General features: G+C 42.2%; 15 non-coding genes across 15 annotated transcripts; all 15 read right to left on the reverse strand.

Annotated features, from left to right (window-relative positions):
• Nucleotides 1-493: 493 nt before the first annotated feature.
• On the reverse strand, nucleotides 494-566 carry TRNAR-CCU (transfer RNA arginine (anticodon CCU)). Its single transcript has one exon. It is a non-coding gene; the product is annotated as a tRNA-Arg (tRNA).
• An 803-nt stretch (nucleotides 567-1,369) lies between these two features.
• Nucleotides 1,370-1,442, reverse strand: TRNAR-UCG (transfer RNA arginine (anticodon UCG)). The gene has a single exon. It is a non-coding gene; the product is annotated as a tRNA-Arg (tRNA).
• A 644-nt stretch (nucleotides 1,443-2,086) lies between these two features.
• TRNAR-CCU (transfer RNA arginine (anticodon CCU)) lies at nucleotides 2,087-2,159 on the reverse strand. The gene has a single exon. It is a non-coding gene; the product is annotated as a tRNA-Arg (tRNA).
• An 804-nt stretch (nucleotides 2,160-2,963) lies between these two features.
• Nucleotides 2,964-3,036, reverse strand: TRNAR-UCG (transfer RNA arginine (anticodon UCG)). The gene has a single exon. It is a non-coding gene; the product is annotated as a tRNA-Arg (tRNA).
• A 567-nt stretch (nucleotides 3,037-3,603) lies between these two features.
• TRNAR-CCU (transfer RNA arginine (anticodon CCU)) lies at nucleotides 3,604-3,676 on the reverse strand. The gene has a single exon. It is a non-coding gene; the product is annotated as a tRNA-Arg (tRNA).
• An 804-nt stretch (nucleotides 3,677-4,480) lies between these two features.
• On the reverse strand, nucleotides 4,481-4,553 carry TRNAR-UCG (transfer RNA arginine (anticodon UCG)). Its single transcript has one exon. It is a non-coding gene; the product is annotated as a tRNA-Arg (tRNA).
• A 567-nt stretch (nucleotides 4,554-5,120) lies between these two features.
• On the reverse strand, nucleotides 5,121-5,193 carry TRNAR-CCU (transfer RNA arginine (anticodon CCU)). Its single transcript has one exon. It is a non-coding gene; the product is annotated as a tRNA-Arg (tRNA).
• An 804-nt stretch (nucleotides 5,194-5,997) lies between these two features.
• On the reverse strand, nucleotides 5,998-6,070 carry TRNAR-UCG (transfer RNA arginine (anticodon UCG)). Its single transcript has one exon. It is a non-coding gene; the product is annotated as a tRNA-Arg (tRNA).
• Nucleotides 6,071-6,713: 643 nt separating this feature from the next.
• TRNAR-CCU (transfer RNA arginine (anticodon CCU)) lies at nucleotides 6,714-6,786 on the reverse strand. The gene has a single exon. It is a non-coding gene; the product is annotated as a tRNA-Arg (tRNA).
• An 804-nt stretch (nucleotides 6,787-7,590) lies between these two features.
• Nucleotides 7,591-7,663, reverse strand: TRNAR-UCG (transfer RNA arginine (anticodon UCG)). The gene has a single exon. It is a non-coding gene; the product is annotated as a tRNA-Arg (tRNA).
• A 644-nt stretch (nucleotides 7,664-8,307) lies between these two features.
• On the reverse strand, nucleotides 8,308-8,380 carry TRNAR-CCU (transfer RNA arginine (anticodon CCU)). The gene has a single exon. It is a non-coding gene; the product is annotated as a tRNA-Arg (tRNA).
• A 2,513-nt stretch (nucleotides 8,381-10,893) lies between these two features.
• Nucleotides 10,894-10,966, reverse strand: TRNAR-UCG (transfer RNA arginine (anticodon UCG)). The gene has a single exon. It is a non-coding gene; the product is annotated as a tRNA-Arg (tRNA).
• Nucleotides 10,967-11,610: 644 nt separating this feature from the next.
• TRNAR-CCU (transfer RNA arginine (anticodon CCU)) lies at nucleotides 11,611-11,683 on the reverse strand. Its single transcript has one exon. It is a non-coding gene; the product is annotated as a tRNA-Arg (tRNA).
• Nucleotides 11,684-12,486: 803 nt separating this feature from the next.
• TRNAR-UCG (transfer RNA arginine (anticodon UCG)) lies at nucleotides 12,487-12,559 on the reverse strand. The gene has a single exon. It is a non-coding gene; the product is annotated as a tRNA-Arg (tRNA).
• Nucleotides 12,560-13,203: 644 nt separating this feature from the next.
• Nucleotides 13,204-13,276, reverse strand: TRNAR-CCU (transfer RNA arginine (anticodon CCU)). Its single transcript has one exon. It is a non-coding gene; the product is annotated as a tRNA-Arg (tRNA).
• Between the last annotated feature and the right edge of the window lie 139 nt (nucleotides 13,277-13,415).

Below are 13,415 nucleotides of genomic sequence, written 5' to 3' on the forward strand. Positions count from 1 at the left end.
CCAGTACGATAAGCTTTTGTTTTCTTTTTTGCATTTAAACCTCTTTCTTCATGAGATTAAAGCTCAGTTGTATGCTTTACATAGCTCTGGATATTTCCAGAAGTGGAGAGAAACTGTTTTGACAGTAGTACAAACTGCTCCTTTCTGGATATGCCAATTTACACACGCTCAAAGGTTGTATACGTTTCATGAATCCTGACTTGCCCTATTCAAGTAGCTGAAAGCCTGTCACCACCTCTAGAAACAACAGTTACACCAATCCAATTCAAATCATTTTTTCCAAAGGAATATCTTCTGCCGGGTCAAAGTTGCATCTGACAAAGATAGGTGTTTAAAAATCTACTTTGTAGTTTCAGAACACCAACATGAGTCCGGAGAGTACAGAAGTAAAATGGTACCATTTCAAAGTTCCTAATACCTCATAAGCTTCTGAGCGGAAGAATGTAATAAATATATAAATTTTTCAAGAAAAGTAATACTGGATATTGGTTTTCACCTCAGATGGGACTCGAACCCACAATCCCTGGCTTAGGAGGCCAGTGCCTTATCCATTAGGCCACTGAGGCACAGATGAACACTTGCAGTCTAGAGGCATTATTTAAATGTATTCAATCGTCAAACACTGGTGTCTGCACACAGGACATTTCTCAGTTCTCTCCATAAGTAAACTTCCCATTTTCATCCTCTTCCATCCCCGACTTTAACACTCTGTTCTGTGCTATAATGGAGGCTCTGCATTTCGCGCAAGTGGAGAGAAATTGGAGGAGAACCACTTTTGACTCAACACTTCTTCTTTCCTGGATGCTTTTCTCAATAAACTGGGCTTTGACAGTGGTATCAAGCCGTCCTTGTCTTCAGCAGGACACAGAAACAGGCACCAAGTCTGCTAACCAAGTTCAACCACACCCTGCAACTTAATAGACCAATGCTTTCCAAATTAGCCAACTGTGTCATCAGCAAAGGCAGCCAATGTGCAAAACCTTTATAATTCTTCTGTAGTACTTTTCTTTCTCGTAGGCAAAATTAGCACTTTAACTGCACAAATCATACAGTTTTTACACTTGAAGCACTCCATGAACACATACTTACACACCTTGCATTTCATCTACACACCCTTAAGCTAAAAACCCATTCTGTCAAGTCAAAATTCTGCAACCCTATTACATATTCAGTCCGTGTACATAGAAGCACTTCTTAATGCCACTAACATGGACAAGATTTTAGGCTGAAGATGCAATCTAAATGACTGTGCAGTATGTACTCCACTTCATGAATAATTAGGAATGAGAACATGATGGCTATAAGAGTATTGGAAGAGCCTGCTTCCATTCTGAATGGAAAGCTGAGTTGTGTGACCATTGGCAAAAACCGACCACGAAGGGACTCGAACCCTCAATCTACTGATCCGAAGTCAGACACCTTATCCATTAGGCCACGCGGTCATATGTCCTGCTGTGCTTATTTTTATAATGTAGGTGGTATGCAAGGATGGGAAATATGATATTGATAGTTATTTAGGTTTACATCCCATTGTGTTTTTTCAGCTCCTTTCAATTAAAGCACTCTTTTGGAATCTATATAATGAGAATGTCACCAGTACGATAAGCTTTTGTTTTCTTTTTTGCATTTAAACCTCTTTCTTCATGAGATTAAAGCTCAGTTGTATGCTTTACATAGCTCTGGATTTTTCCAGAAGGGTAGAGAAACTGTTTAGACAGTAGTACAAACTGCTCCTTTCTGGATATGCCAATTTACACACGCTCAAAGGTTGTATACGTTTCATGAATCCTGACTTGCCCTATTCAAGTAGCTGAAAGCCTGTCACCACCTCTAGAAACAACAGTTACACCAATCCAATTCAAATCATTTTTTCCAAAGGAATATCTTCTGACGGGTCAAAGTTGTATCCGACAAAGATAGGTGTTTAAAAATCTACTTTGTAGTTTCAGAACATCAACATGACCCTGAAGAGTACAGAAGTAAAATGGTACCATTTCAAAGTTCCTAATACCTCATAAGCTTCTGAGCGGAAGCATGTAATAAATATATACTTTTTTCTTGAAAAGTAATAGTGGATATTGGTTTTCACCTCAGATGGGACTCGAACCCACAATCCCTGGCTTAGGAGGCCAGTGCCTTATCCATTAGGCCACTGAGGCACAGATGAACACTTGCACGCTAGAGGCATTATATAAATGTATTCAATCGTCAAACACTGGTGTCTGCACACAGGACATTTCTCAGTTCTCTCCATAAGTAAACTTCCCATTTTCATCCTCTTCCATCCCCGACTTTAACACTCTGTTCTGTGCTATAATGGAGGCTCTGCATTTCGAGCAAGAGGAGAGAAATTGGAGGAGAACCACTTTCGACTCAACACTTCTTCTTTCCTGGATGCTTTTCTCAATAAACTGGGCTTTGACAGTGGTATCAAGCCGTCCTTGTCTTCAGCAGGACACAGAAACAGGCACCAAGTCTCCTAACCAAGTTCAACCACACTCTGCAACTTAATAGACCAATGCTTTACAAATTAGCCAACTGTGTCATCAGCAAAGGCAGCCAATGTGCCAATCCTTTATAATTCTTCTGTAGTACTTTTCTTTCTCGTAGGCAAAATTAGCACTTTAACTGCACAAATCATACAGATTTTTACACTTGAAGCACTCCATGAACACATACTTACACACCTTGCATTTCATCTACACGCCCTTAAGCTAAAAACCCATTCTGTCAAGTCAAAATTCTGCAACCCTATTACATATTCAGTGCGTGTACATAGAAGCACTTCTTAATGCCACTAACATGGACAAGATTTTAGGCTGAAGATGCAATCTAAATGACTGTGCAGTATGTACTCCACTGCATGAATAATTAGGAATGAGAACATGATGGCTATAAGAGTATTGGAAGAGCCTGCTTCCATTCTGAACGGAAAGCTGAGTTGTGTGTCCATTGGTTAAAACCGACCACGAAGGGACTCGAACCCTCAATCTTCTGATCCGAAGTCAGACACCTTATCCATTAGGCCACGCGGTCATATGTCCTGCTGTGCTTATTTTTATAATGTAGGTAGTATGCAAGGATGGGAAATATGATATTGATAGTTATTTAGGTTTACATCCCATTGTGTTTTTTCAGCTCCTTTCAATTAAAGCACTCTTTTGGAATCTATATAATGAGAATGTCACCAGTACAATAAGCTTTTGTTTTCTTTTTTGCATTTAAACCTCTTTCTTCATGAGATTAAAGCTCAGTTGTATGCTTTACATAGCTCTGGATATTTCCAGAAGTGGAGAGAAACTGTTTTGACAGTAGTACAAACTGCTCCTTTCTGGATATGCCAATTTACACACGCTCAAAGGTTGTATACGTTTCATGAATCCTGCCTTGCCCTATTCAAGTAGCTGAAAGCCTGTCACCACCTCTAGAAACAACAGTTACACCAATCCAATTCAAATAATTTTTTCCAAAGGAATATCTTCTGCCGGGTCAAAAAGTAAAATGGTACCATTTCAAAGTTCCTAATACCACATAAGCTTCTGAGCGGAAGCATGTAATAAATATATCAATTTTTCTGGAAAAGTAAGATTGGATATTGGTTTTCACCTCAGATGGGACTCAAACCCACAATCCCTGGCTTAGGAGGCCAGTGCCTTATCCATTAGGCCACTGAGGCACAGATAAACACTTGCAGTCTAGAGGCATTATTTAAATGTATTCAATCGTCAAACACTGGTGTCTGCACACAGGACATTTCTCAGTTCTCTCCATAAGTAAACTTCCCATTTTCATCCTCTTCCATCCCCGACTTTAACACTCTGTTCTGTGCTATAATGGAGGCTCTGCATTTCGAGCAAGAGGAGAGAAATTGGAGGAGAACCACTTTCGACTCAACACTTCTTCTTTCCTGGATGCTTTTCTCAATAAACTGGGCTTTGACAGTGGTATCAAGCCGTCCTTGTCTTCAGCAGGACACAGAAACAGGCACCAAGTCTCCTAACCAAGTTCAACCACACTCTGCAACTTAATAGACCAATGCTTCACAAATTAGCCAACTGTGTCATCAGCAAAGGCAGCCAATGTGCCAATCCTTTATAATTCTTCTGTAGTACTTCTCTTTCTCGTAGGCAAAATTAGCACTTTAACTGCACAAATCATACAGATTTTTACACTTGAAGCACTCCATGAACACATACTTACACACCTTGCATTTCATCTACACGCCCTTAAGCTAAAAACCCATTCTGTCAAGTCAAAATTCTGCAACCCTATTACATATTCAGTGCGTGTACATAGAAGCACTTCTTAATGCCACTAACATGGACAAGATTTTAGGCTGAAGATGCAATCTAAATGACTGTGCAGTATGTACTCCACTGCATGAATAATTAGGAATGAGAACATGATGGCTATAAGAGTATTGGAAGAGCCTGCTTCCATTCTGAACGGAAAGCTGAGTTGTGTGTCCATTGGTTAAAACCGACCACGAAGGGACTCGAACCCTCAATCTTCTGATCCGAAGTCAGACACCTTATCCATTAGGCCACGCGGTCATATGTCCTGCTGTGCTTATTTTTATAATGTAGGTAGTATGCAAGGATGGGAAATATGATATTGATAGTTATTTAGGTTTACATCCCATTGTGTTTTTTCAGCTCCTTTCAATTAAAGCACTCTTTTGGAATCTATATAATGAGAATGTCACCAGTACAATAAGCTTTTGTTTTCTTTTTTGCATTTAAACCTCTTTCTTCATGAGATTAAAGCTCAGTTGTATGCTTTACATAGCTCTGGATATTTCCAGAAGTGGAGAGAAACTGTTTTGACAGTAGTACAAACTGCTCCTTTCTGGATATGCCAATTTACACACGCTCAAAGGTTGTATACGTTTCATGAATCCTGCCTTGCCCTATTCAAGTAGCTGAAAGCCTGTCACCACCTCTAGAAACAACAGTTACACCAATCCAATTCAAATAATTTTTTCCAAAGGAATATCTTCTGCCGGGTCAAAAAGTAAAATGGTACCATTTCAAAGTTCCTAATACCACATAAGCTTCTGAGCGGAAGCATGTAATAAATATATCAATTTTTCTGGAAAAGTAAGATTGGATATTGGTTTTCACCTCAGATGGGACTCAAACCCACAATCCCTGGCTTAGGAGGCCAGTGCCTTATCCATTAGGCCACTGAGGCACAGATAAACACTTGCAGTCTAGAGGCATTATTTAAATGTATTCAATCGTCAAACACTGGTGTCTGCACACAGGACATTTCTCAGTTCTCTCCATAAGTAAACTTCCCATTTTCATCCTCTTCCATCCCCGACTTTAACACTCTGTTCTGTGCTATAATGGAGGCTCTGCATTTCGAGCAAGAGGAGAGAAATTGGAGGAGAACCACTTTCGACTCAACACTTCTTCTTTCCTGGATGCTTTTCTCAATAAACTGGGCTTTGACAGTGGTACCAAGCCGTCCTTGTCTTCAGCAGGACAGAGAAACAGGCACCAAGTCTCCTAACCAAGTTCAACCACACTCTGCAACTTAATATACCAATGCTTTACAAATTAGCCAACTGTGTCATCAGCAAAGGCAGCCAATGTGCCAATCCTTTATAATTCTTCTGTAGTACTTTTCTTTCTCGTAGGCAAAATTAGCACTTTAACTGCACAAATCATACAGATTTTTACACTTGAAGCACTCCATGAACACATACTTACACACCTTGCATTTCATCTACACACCCTTAAGCTAAAAACCCATTCTGTCAAGTCAAAATTCTGCAACCCTATTACATATTCAGTGCGTGTACATAGAAGCACTTCTTAATGCCACTACCATGGACAAGATTTTAGGCTGAAGATGCAATCTAAATAACTGTGCAGTATGTACTCCACTTCATGAATAATTAGGAATGAGAACATGATGGCTATAAGAGTATTGGAAGAGCCTGCTTCCATTCTGAACGGAAAGCTGAGTTGTGTGTCCATTGGCAAAAACCGACCACAAAGGGACTCGAACCCTCAATCTTCTGATCCGAAGTCAGACGCCTTATCCATTAGGCCACGCGGTCATATGTCCTGCTGTGCTTATTTTTATAATGTAGGTGGTATGCAAGGATGGGAAATATGATATTGATAGTTATTTAGGTTTACATCCCATTGTGTTTTTTCAGCTCCTTTCAATTGAAGCACTCTTTTGGAATCTATATAATGAGAATGTCACCAGTACGATAAGCTTTTGTTTTCTTTTTTGCATTTAAACCTCTTTCTTCATGAGATTAAAGCTCAGTTGTATGCTTTACATAGCTCTGGATATTTCCAGAAGTGGAGAGAAACTGTTTTGACAGTAGTACAAACTGCTCCTTCTGGATATGCCAATTTACACACGCTCAAAGGTTGTATACGTTTCATGAATCCTGCCTTGCCCTATTCAAGTAGCTGAAAGCCTGTCACCACCTCTAGAAACAACAGTTACACCAATCCAATTCAAATCATTTTTTCCAAAGGAATATCTTCTGCCGGGTCAAAGTTGCATCTGACAAAGATAGGTGTTTAAAAATCTACTTTGTAGTTTCAGAACACCAACATGAGTCCGGAGAGTACAGAAGTAAAATGGTACCATTTCAAAGTTCCTAATACCTCATAAGCTTCTGAGCGGAAGCATGTAATAAATATATAAATTTTTCAAGAAAAGTAAGAGTGGATATTGGTTTTCAGCTCAGATGGGACTCGAACCCACAATCCCTGGCTTAGGAGGCCAGTGCCTTATCCATTAGGCCACTGAGGCACAGATGAACACTTGCACTCTAGAGGCATTATTTAAATGTATTCAATTGTCAAACACTGGTGTCTGCACACAGGACATTTCTCAGTTCTCTCCATAAGTAAACTTCCCATTTTCATCCTCTTCCATCCCCGACTTTAACACTCTATTCTGTGCTATAATGGAGGCTCTGCATTTCGCGCAAGTGGAGAGAAATTGGAGGAGAACCACTTTCGACTCAACACTTCTTCTTTCCTGGATGCTTTTCTCAATAAACTGGGCTTTGACAGTGGTATCAAGCCGTCCTTGTCTTCAGCAGGACACAGAAACAGGCACCAAGTCTGCTAACCAAGTTCAACCACACTCTGCAACTTAATAGACCAATGCTTTCCAAATTAGCCAACTGTGTCATCAGCAAAGGCAGTCAATGTGCAAAACCTTTATAATTCTTCTGTAGTACTTTTCTTTCTCGTAGGCAAAATTAGCACTTTAACTGCACAAATCATACAGATTTTTACACTTGAAGCACTCCATGAACACATACTTACACACCTTGCATTTCATCTACACACCCTTAAGCTAAAAACCCATTCTGTCAAGTCAAAATTCTGCAACCCTATTACATATTCAGTGCGTGTACATAGAAGCACTTCTTAATGCCACTAACATGGACAAGATTTTAGGCTGAAGATGCAATCTAAATGACTGTGCAGTATGTACTCCACTTCATGAATAATTAGGAATGAGAACATGATGGCTATAAGAGTATTGGAAGAGCCTGCTTCCATTCTGAATGGAAAGCTGAGTTGTGTGACCATTGGCAAAAACCGACCACGAAGGGACTCGAACCCTCAATCTTCTGATCCGAAGTCAGACACCTTATCCATTAGGCCACGCGGTCATATGTCCTGCTGTGCTTATTTTTATAATGTAGGTGGTATGCAAGGATGGGAAATATGATATTGATAGTTATTTAGGTTTACATCCCATTGTGTTTTTTCAGCTCCTTTCAATTAAAGCACTCTTTTGGAATCTATATAATGAGAATGTCACCAGTACGATAAGCTTTTGTTTTCTTTTTTGCATTTAAACCTCTTTCTTCATGAGATTAAAGCTCAGTTGTATGCTTTACATAGCTCTGGATTTTTCCAGAAGGGTAGAGAAACTGTTTAGACAGTAGTACAAACTGCTCCTTTCTGGATATGTCAATTTACACACGCTCAAAGGTTGTATACATTTCATGAATCCTGCCTTGCCCTATTCAAGTAGCTGAAAGCCTGTCACCACCTCTAGAAACAACAGTTACACCAATCCAATTCAAATCATTTTTTCCAAAGGAATATCTTCTGCCGGGTCAAAGTTGCATCTGACAAAGATAGGTGTTTAAAAATCTACTTTGTAGTTTCAGAACACCAACATGACCCTGAAGAGTACAGAAGTAAAATGGTACCATTTCAAAGTTCCTAATACCTCATAAGCTTCTGAGCGGAAGCATGTAATAAATATATAAATTTTTCTAGAAAAGTAATAGTGGATATTGGTTTTCACCTCAGATGGGACTCGAACCCACAATCCCTGGCTTAGGAGGCCAGTGCCTTATCCATTAGGCCACTGAGGCACAGATGAACACTTGCACGCTAGAGGCATTATATAAATGTATTCAATCGTCAAACACTGGTGTCTGCACACAGGACATTTCTCAGTTCTCTCCATAAGTAAACTTCCCATTTTCATCCTCTTCCATCCCGACTTTAACACTCTGTTCTGTGCTATAATGGAGGCTCTGCATTTCGAGCAAGAGGAGAGAAATTGGAGGAGAACCACTTTCGACTCAACACTTCTTCTTTCCTGGATGCTTTTCTCAATAAACTGGGCTTTGACAGTGGTATCAAGCCGTCCTTGTCTTCAGCAGGACAAAGAAACAGGCACCAAGTCTCCTAACCAAGTTCAACCACACTCTGCAACTTAATAGACCAATGCTTTACAAATTAGCCAACTGTGTCATCAGCAAAGGCAGCCAATGTGCCAATCCTTTATAATTCTTCTGTAGTACTTTTCTTTCTCGTAGGCAAAATTAGCACTTTAACTGCACAAATCATACAGATTTTTACACTTGAAGCACTCCATGAACACATACACAACAGCTTCCACAACCAACCAACGCACACCACGACCGAACAACCACCCCCCACCACCACCCTCCACGCCTGGACCCCGATCAGCACCGATGACACCATCCGCACGATGAACTCCATCCACTCCGGATCACCGACCGACCCCTGCCCTCACCACGTCTTCAACAAGGCCGACGCTGTCATCGCACCCCACCTGCGAGACATCATCAACACATCCTTCGACACCGCCACCTTCCCTGAGAGCTGGAAACACGCCGAACTCAGCGCTCTACTCAAGAAACCAACAGCGGACCCCACCGAACTCAAGAACTACCGCCCCATCTCGCTCCTCCAGTTTCCAGCCAAAGTCATCGAGAAGACCGTCAACAAGCAGATGGCCGCCTTCCTCGAGACGAACGGATCCCTTGACCCCTCACAGTCCGGCTTCCGAGCCAATCACAGCACCGAGACCGCCCTCATTGCCGCCACCGATGACATCCGAGCCCTGATGGACAATGGAGAAACAGCGGCCCTCATCCTCCTAGACCTCTCTGCGGCATTCGACACGGTCTGCCACCGCACCCTAGTACAGTGCCTCAGCAACATCGGAATCCAGGACAAGGCGCTGGAATGGATCGTCTCCTTCCTCGACGGAAGAACACAGAGAGTCCGCCTACCACCTTACAAGTCAGAGGCCTCCGAAGTCATCTGCGGCGTCCCTCAAGGATCTTCTTTGAGCCCCACCCTCTTCAACGTCTACATGAGCCCCCTCGCGGCCATCGTACGCAAACACAACCTCAGCATAATCTCCTACGCCGACAACACCCAGCTGATCCTCTCCCTGACCAACGACCCCGCCTCCGCCAGAGCCAACCTGCATGAAGGGATGAAAGAGGTAGCCGAGTGGATGACGACCAGCCGCCTGAAACTGAACTCGGACAAGACGGAGGTCCTCATCCTGGGCTCATCACCCTCCGCCTGGGACGACTCCTGGTGGCCTCCTGCCCTGGGCACCGCACCCAAACCGACAGACCATGCACGCAACCTGGGCTTCATCCTGGACTCCTCCCTCTCCATGACCCGGCAAGTCAACAACGTCTCCTCGGCGTGCTTCAACATCCTACGCATGCTACGGAAGATCTTCTGGTGGATCCCCACCGAGACCAGGAAGACCGTCACCCAGGCCCTCGTCACCAGCCGACTGGACTACGGCAACGCCCTCTACGCCTGCACCACCGCCAAGCTCCAGAAGAGACTCCAGCGGATCCAGAACGCCTCAGCCAGACTCATCCTCGACATCCCACGAACCAGCCACATCACCGGACATCTGAGAGACCTTCACTGGCTCCCCGTCAACAAAAGAATCACCTTCCGCCTCCTCACCCACGCACACAAAGCCCTACACGACCAAGGCCCGAGCTACCTCAACAGCCGGATCAACTTCTACGCTCCCAAACGCCACCTCCGATCAGCCAACCACGCCCTCACCGCCGTCCCCCGCATCCGAAGAGCGACTACAGGAGGAAGGTCCTTCTCCTACCTGGCCGCCAAGACCTGGAACTCCCTCCCGACCGACCTGTGCCTGACCCAAGACCACCTCTCCTTCAGGAAGAAGCTGAAGACCTGGCTGTTCGAGCAGTAGCGGCACCCCCCCCCCCCCCCCCAGCGCCTTGAGACCCTACGGGTATGTAGCACTATCTATAAGTGTCACTGATTGATTGATTGATTGATACTTACACACCTTGCATTTCATCTACACACCCTTAAGCTAAAAACCCATTCTGTCAAGTCAAAATTCTGCAACCCTATAACATATTCAGTGCGTGTACATAGAAGCACTTCTTAATGACACTAACATGGACAAGATTTTAGGCTGAAGATGCAATCTAAATGACTGTGCAGTATGTACTCCACTGCATGAATATTTAGGAATGAGAACATGATGGCTATAAGAGTATTGGAAGAGCCTGCTTCCATTCTGAACGGAAAGCTGACTTGTGTGTCCATTGGTTAACACCGACCACGAAGGGACTTGAACCCTCAATCTTCTGATCCGAAGTCAGACACCTTATCCATTAGGCCACGCGGTCATATGTCCTGCTGTGCTTATTTTTATAATGTAGGTAGTATGCAAGGATGGGAAATATGATATTGATAGTTATTTAGGTTTACATCCCATTGTGTTTTTTCAGCTCCTTTCAATTAAAGCACTCTTTTGGAATCTATATAATGAGAATGTCACCAGTACGATAAGCTTTTGTTTTCTTTTTTGCATTTAAACCTCTTTCTTCATGAGATTAAAGCTCAGTTGTATACTTTACATAGCTCTGGATATTTCCAGAAGTGGAGAGAAACTGTTTTGACAGTAGTACAAACTGCTCCTTTCTGGATATGCCAATTTACACACGCTCAAAGGTTGTATACATTTCATGAATCCTGCCTTGCCCTATTCAAGTAGCTGAAAGCCTGTCACCACCTCTAGAAACAACAGTTACACCAATCCAATTCAAATCATTTTTTCCAAAGGAATATCTTCTGCCGGGTCAAAGTTGCATCTGACAAAGATAGGTGTTTAAAAATCTACTTTGTAGTTTCAGAGCACCAACATGACCCTGAAGAGTACAGAAGTAAAATGGTACCATTTCAAAGTTCCTAATACCTCATAAGCTTCTGAGCGGAAGCATGTTATAAATATATAAATTTTTCTGGAAAAGTAAGAGCGGATATTGGTTTTCACCTCAGATGGGACTCGAACCCACAATCCCTGGCTTAGGAGGCCAGTGCCTTATCTATTAGGCCACTGAGGCACAGATAAACACCTGCATTCTAGAGGCATTATTTAAATGTATTCAATCGTCAAACACTGGTGTCTGCACACAGGACGTTTCTCAGTTCTCTCCATAAGTAAACTTCCCATTTTCATCCTCTTCCATCCCCGACTTTAACACTCTGTTCTGTGCTATAATGGAGGCTCTGCATTTCGAGCAAGTGGAGAGAAATTGGAGGAGAACCACTTTCGACTCAACACTTCTTCTTTCCTGGATGCTTTTCTCAATAAACTGGGCTTTGACAGTGGTTTCAAGCCGTCCTTGTCTTCAGCAGGACACAGAAAGAGGCACCAAGTCTCCTAACCAAGTTCAACCACACTCTGCAACTTAATATACCAATGCTTTACAAATTAGCCAACTGTGTCATCAGCAAAGGCAGCCAATGTGCCAATCCTTTATAATTCTTCTGTAGTACTTTTCTTTCTCGTAGGCAAAATTAGCACTTTAACTGCACAAATCATACAGATTTTATACTTGAAGCACTCCATGGACACATACTTACACACCTTGCATTTCATCTACACACCCTTAAGCTAAAAACCCATTCTGTCAAGTCAAAATTCTGCAACCCTATTACATATTCAGTGCATGTACATAGAAGCACTTCTTAATGCCACTAACATGGACAAGATTTTAGGCTGAAGATGCAATCTAAATGACTGTGCAGTATGTACTCCACTTCATGAATAATTAGGAATGAGAACATGATGGCTATAAGAGTATTGGTAGAGCCTGCTTCCATTCTGAATGGAAAGCTGAGTTGTGTGACCATTGGCAAAAACCGACCACGAAGGGACTCGAACCCTCAATCTTCTGATCCGAAGTCAGACGCCTTATCCATTAGGCCACGCGGTCATATGTCTTGCTGTGTTTATTTTTATAATGTAGGTGGTATGCAAGGATGGGAAATATGATATTGATAGTTATTTAGGTTTACATCCCATTGTGTTTTTTCAGCTCCTTTCAAATAAAGCACTCTTTTGGAATCTATATAATGAGAATGTCACCAGTACGATAAGCTTTTGTTTTCTTTTTTGCATTTAAACCTCTTTCTTCATGAGAATAAAGCTCAGTTGTATGCTTTACATAGCTCTGGATATTTCTAGAAGTGGAGAGAAACTGTTTTGACAGTAGTAAAAACTGCTCCTTTCTGGATATGCCAATTTACACACGCTCAAAGGTTGTATACGTTTCATGAATCCTGACTTGCCCTATTCAAGTAGCTGAAAGCGTGTCACCACCTCTAGAAACAACAGTTACACCAATCCAATTCAAATCATTTTTTCCAAAGGAATATCTTCTGCCGGGTCAAAGTTGCATCTGACAAAGATAGGTGTTTAAAAATCTACTTTGTAGTTTCAGAACACCAACATGACTCTGAAGAGTACAGAAGTAAAATGGTACCATTTCAAAGTTCCTAATACCACATAAGCTTCTGAGCGGAAGCATGTAATAAATATATCAATTTTTCCGGAAAAGTAAGAGTGGATATTGGTTTTCATCTCAGATGGGACTCGAACCCACAATCCCTGGCTTAGGAGGCCAGTGCCTTATCCATTAGGCCACTGAGGCACAGATAAACACTTGCAGTCTAGAGGCATTATTTAAATGTATTCAATCGTCAAACACTGGTGTCTGCACACAGGACATTTCTCAGTTCTCTCCATAAGTAAACTTCCCATTTTCATCCTCTTCCATCCCCGACTTTAAC

This window comes from Lissotriton vulgaris, chromosome 5 (genome assembly GCF_964263255.1).
Source record: "Lissotriton vulgaris chromosome 5, aLisVul1.2, whole genome shotgun sequence".
Taxonomy (NCBI): Eukaryota; Metazoa; Chordata; class Amphibia; order Caudata; family Salamandridae; genus Lissotriton; species Lissotriton vulgaris.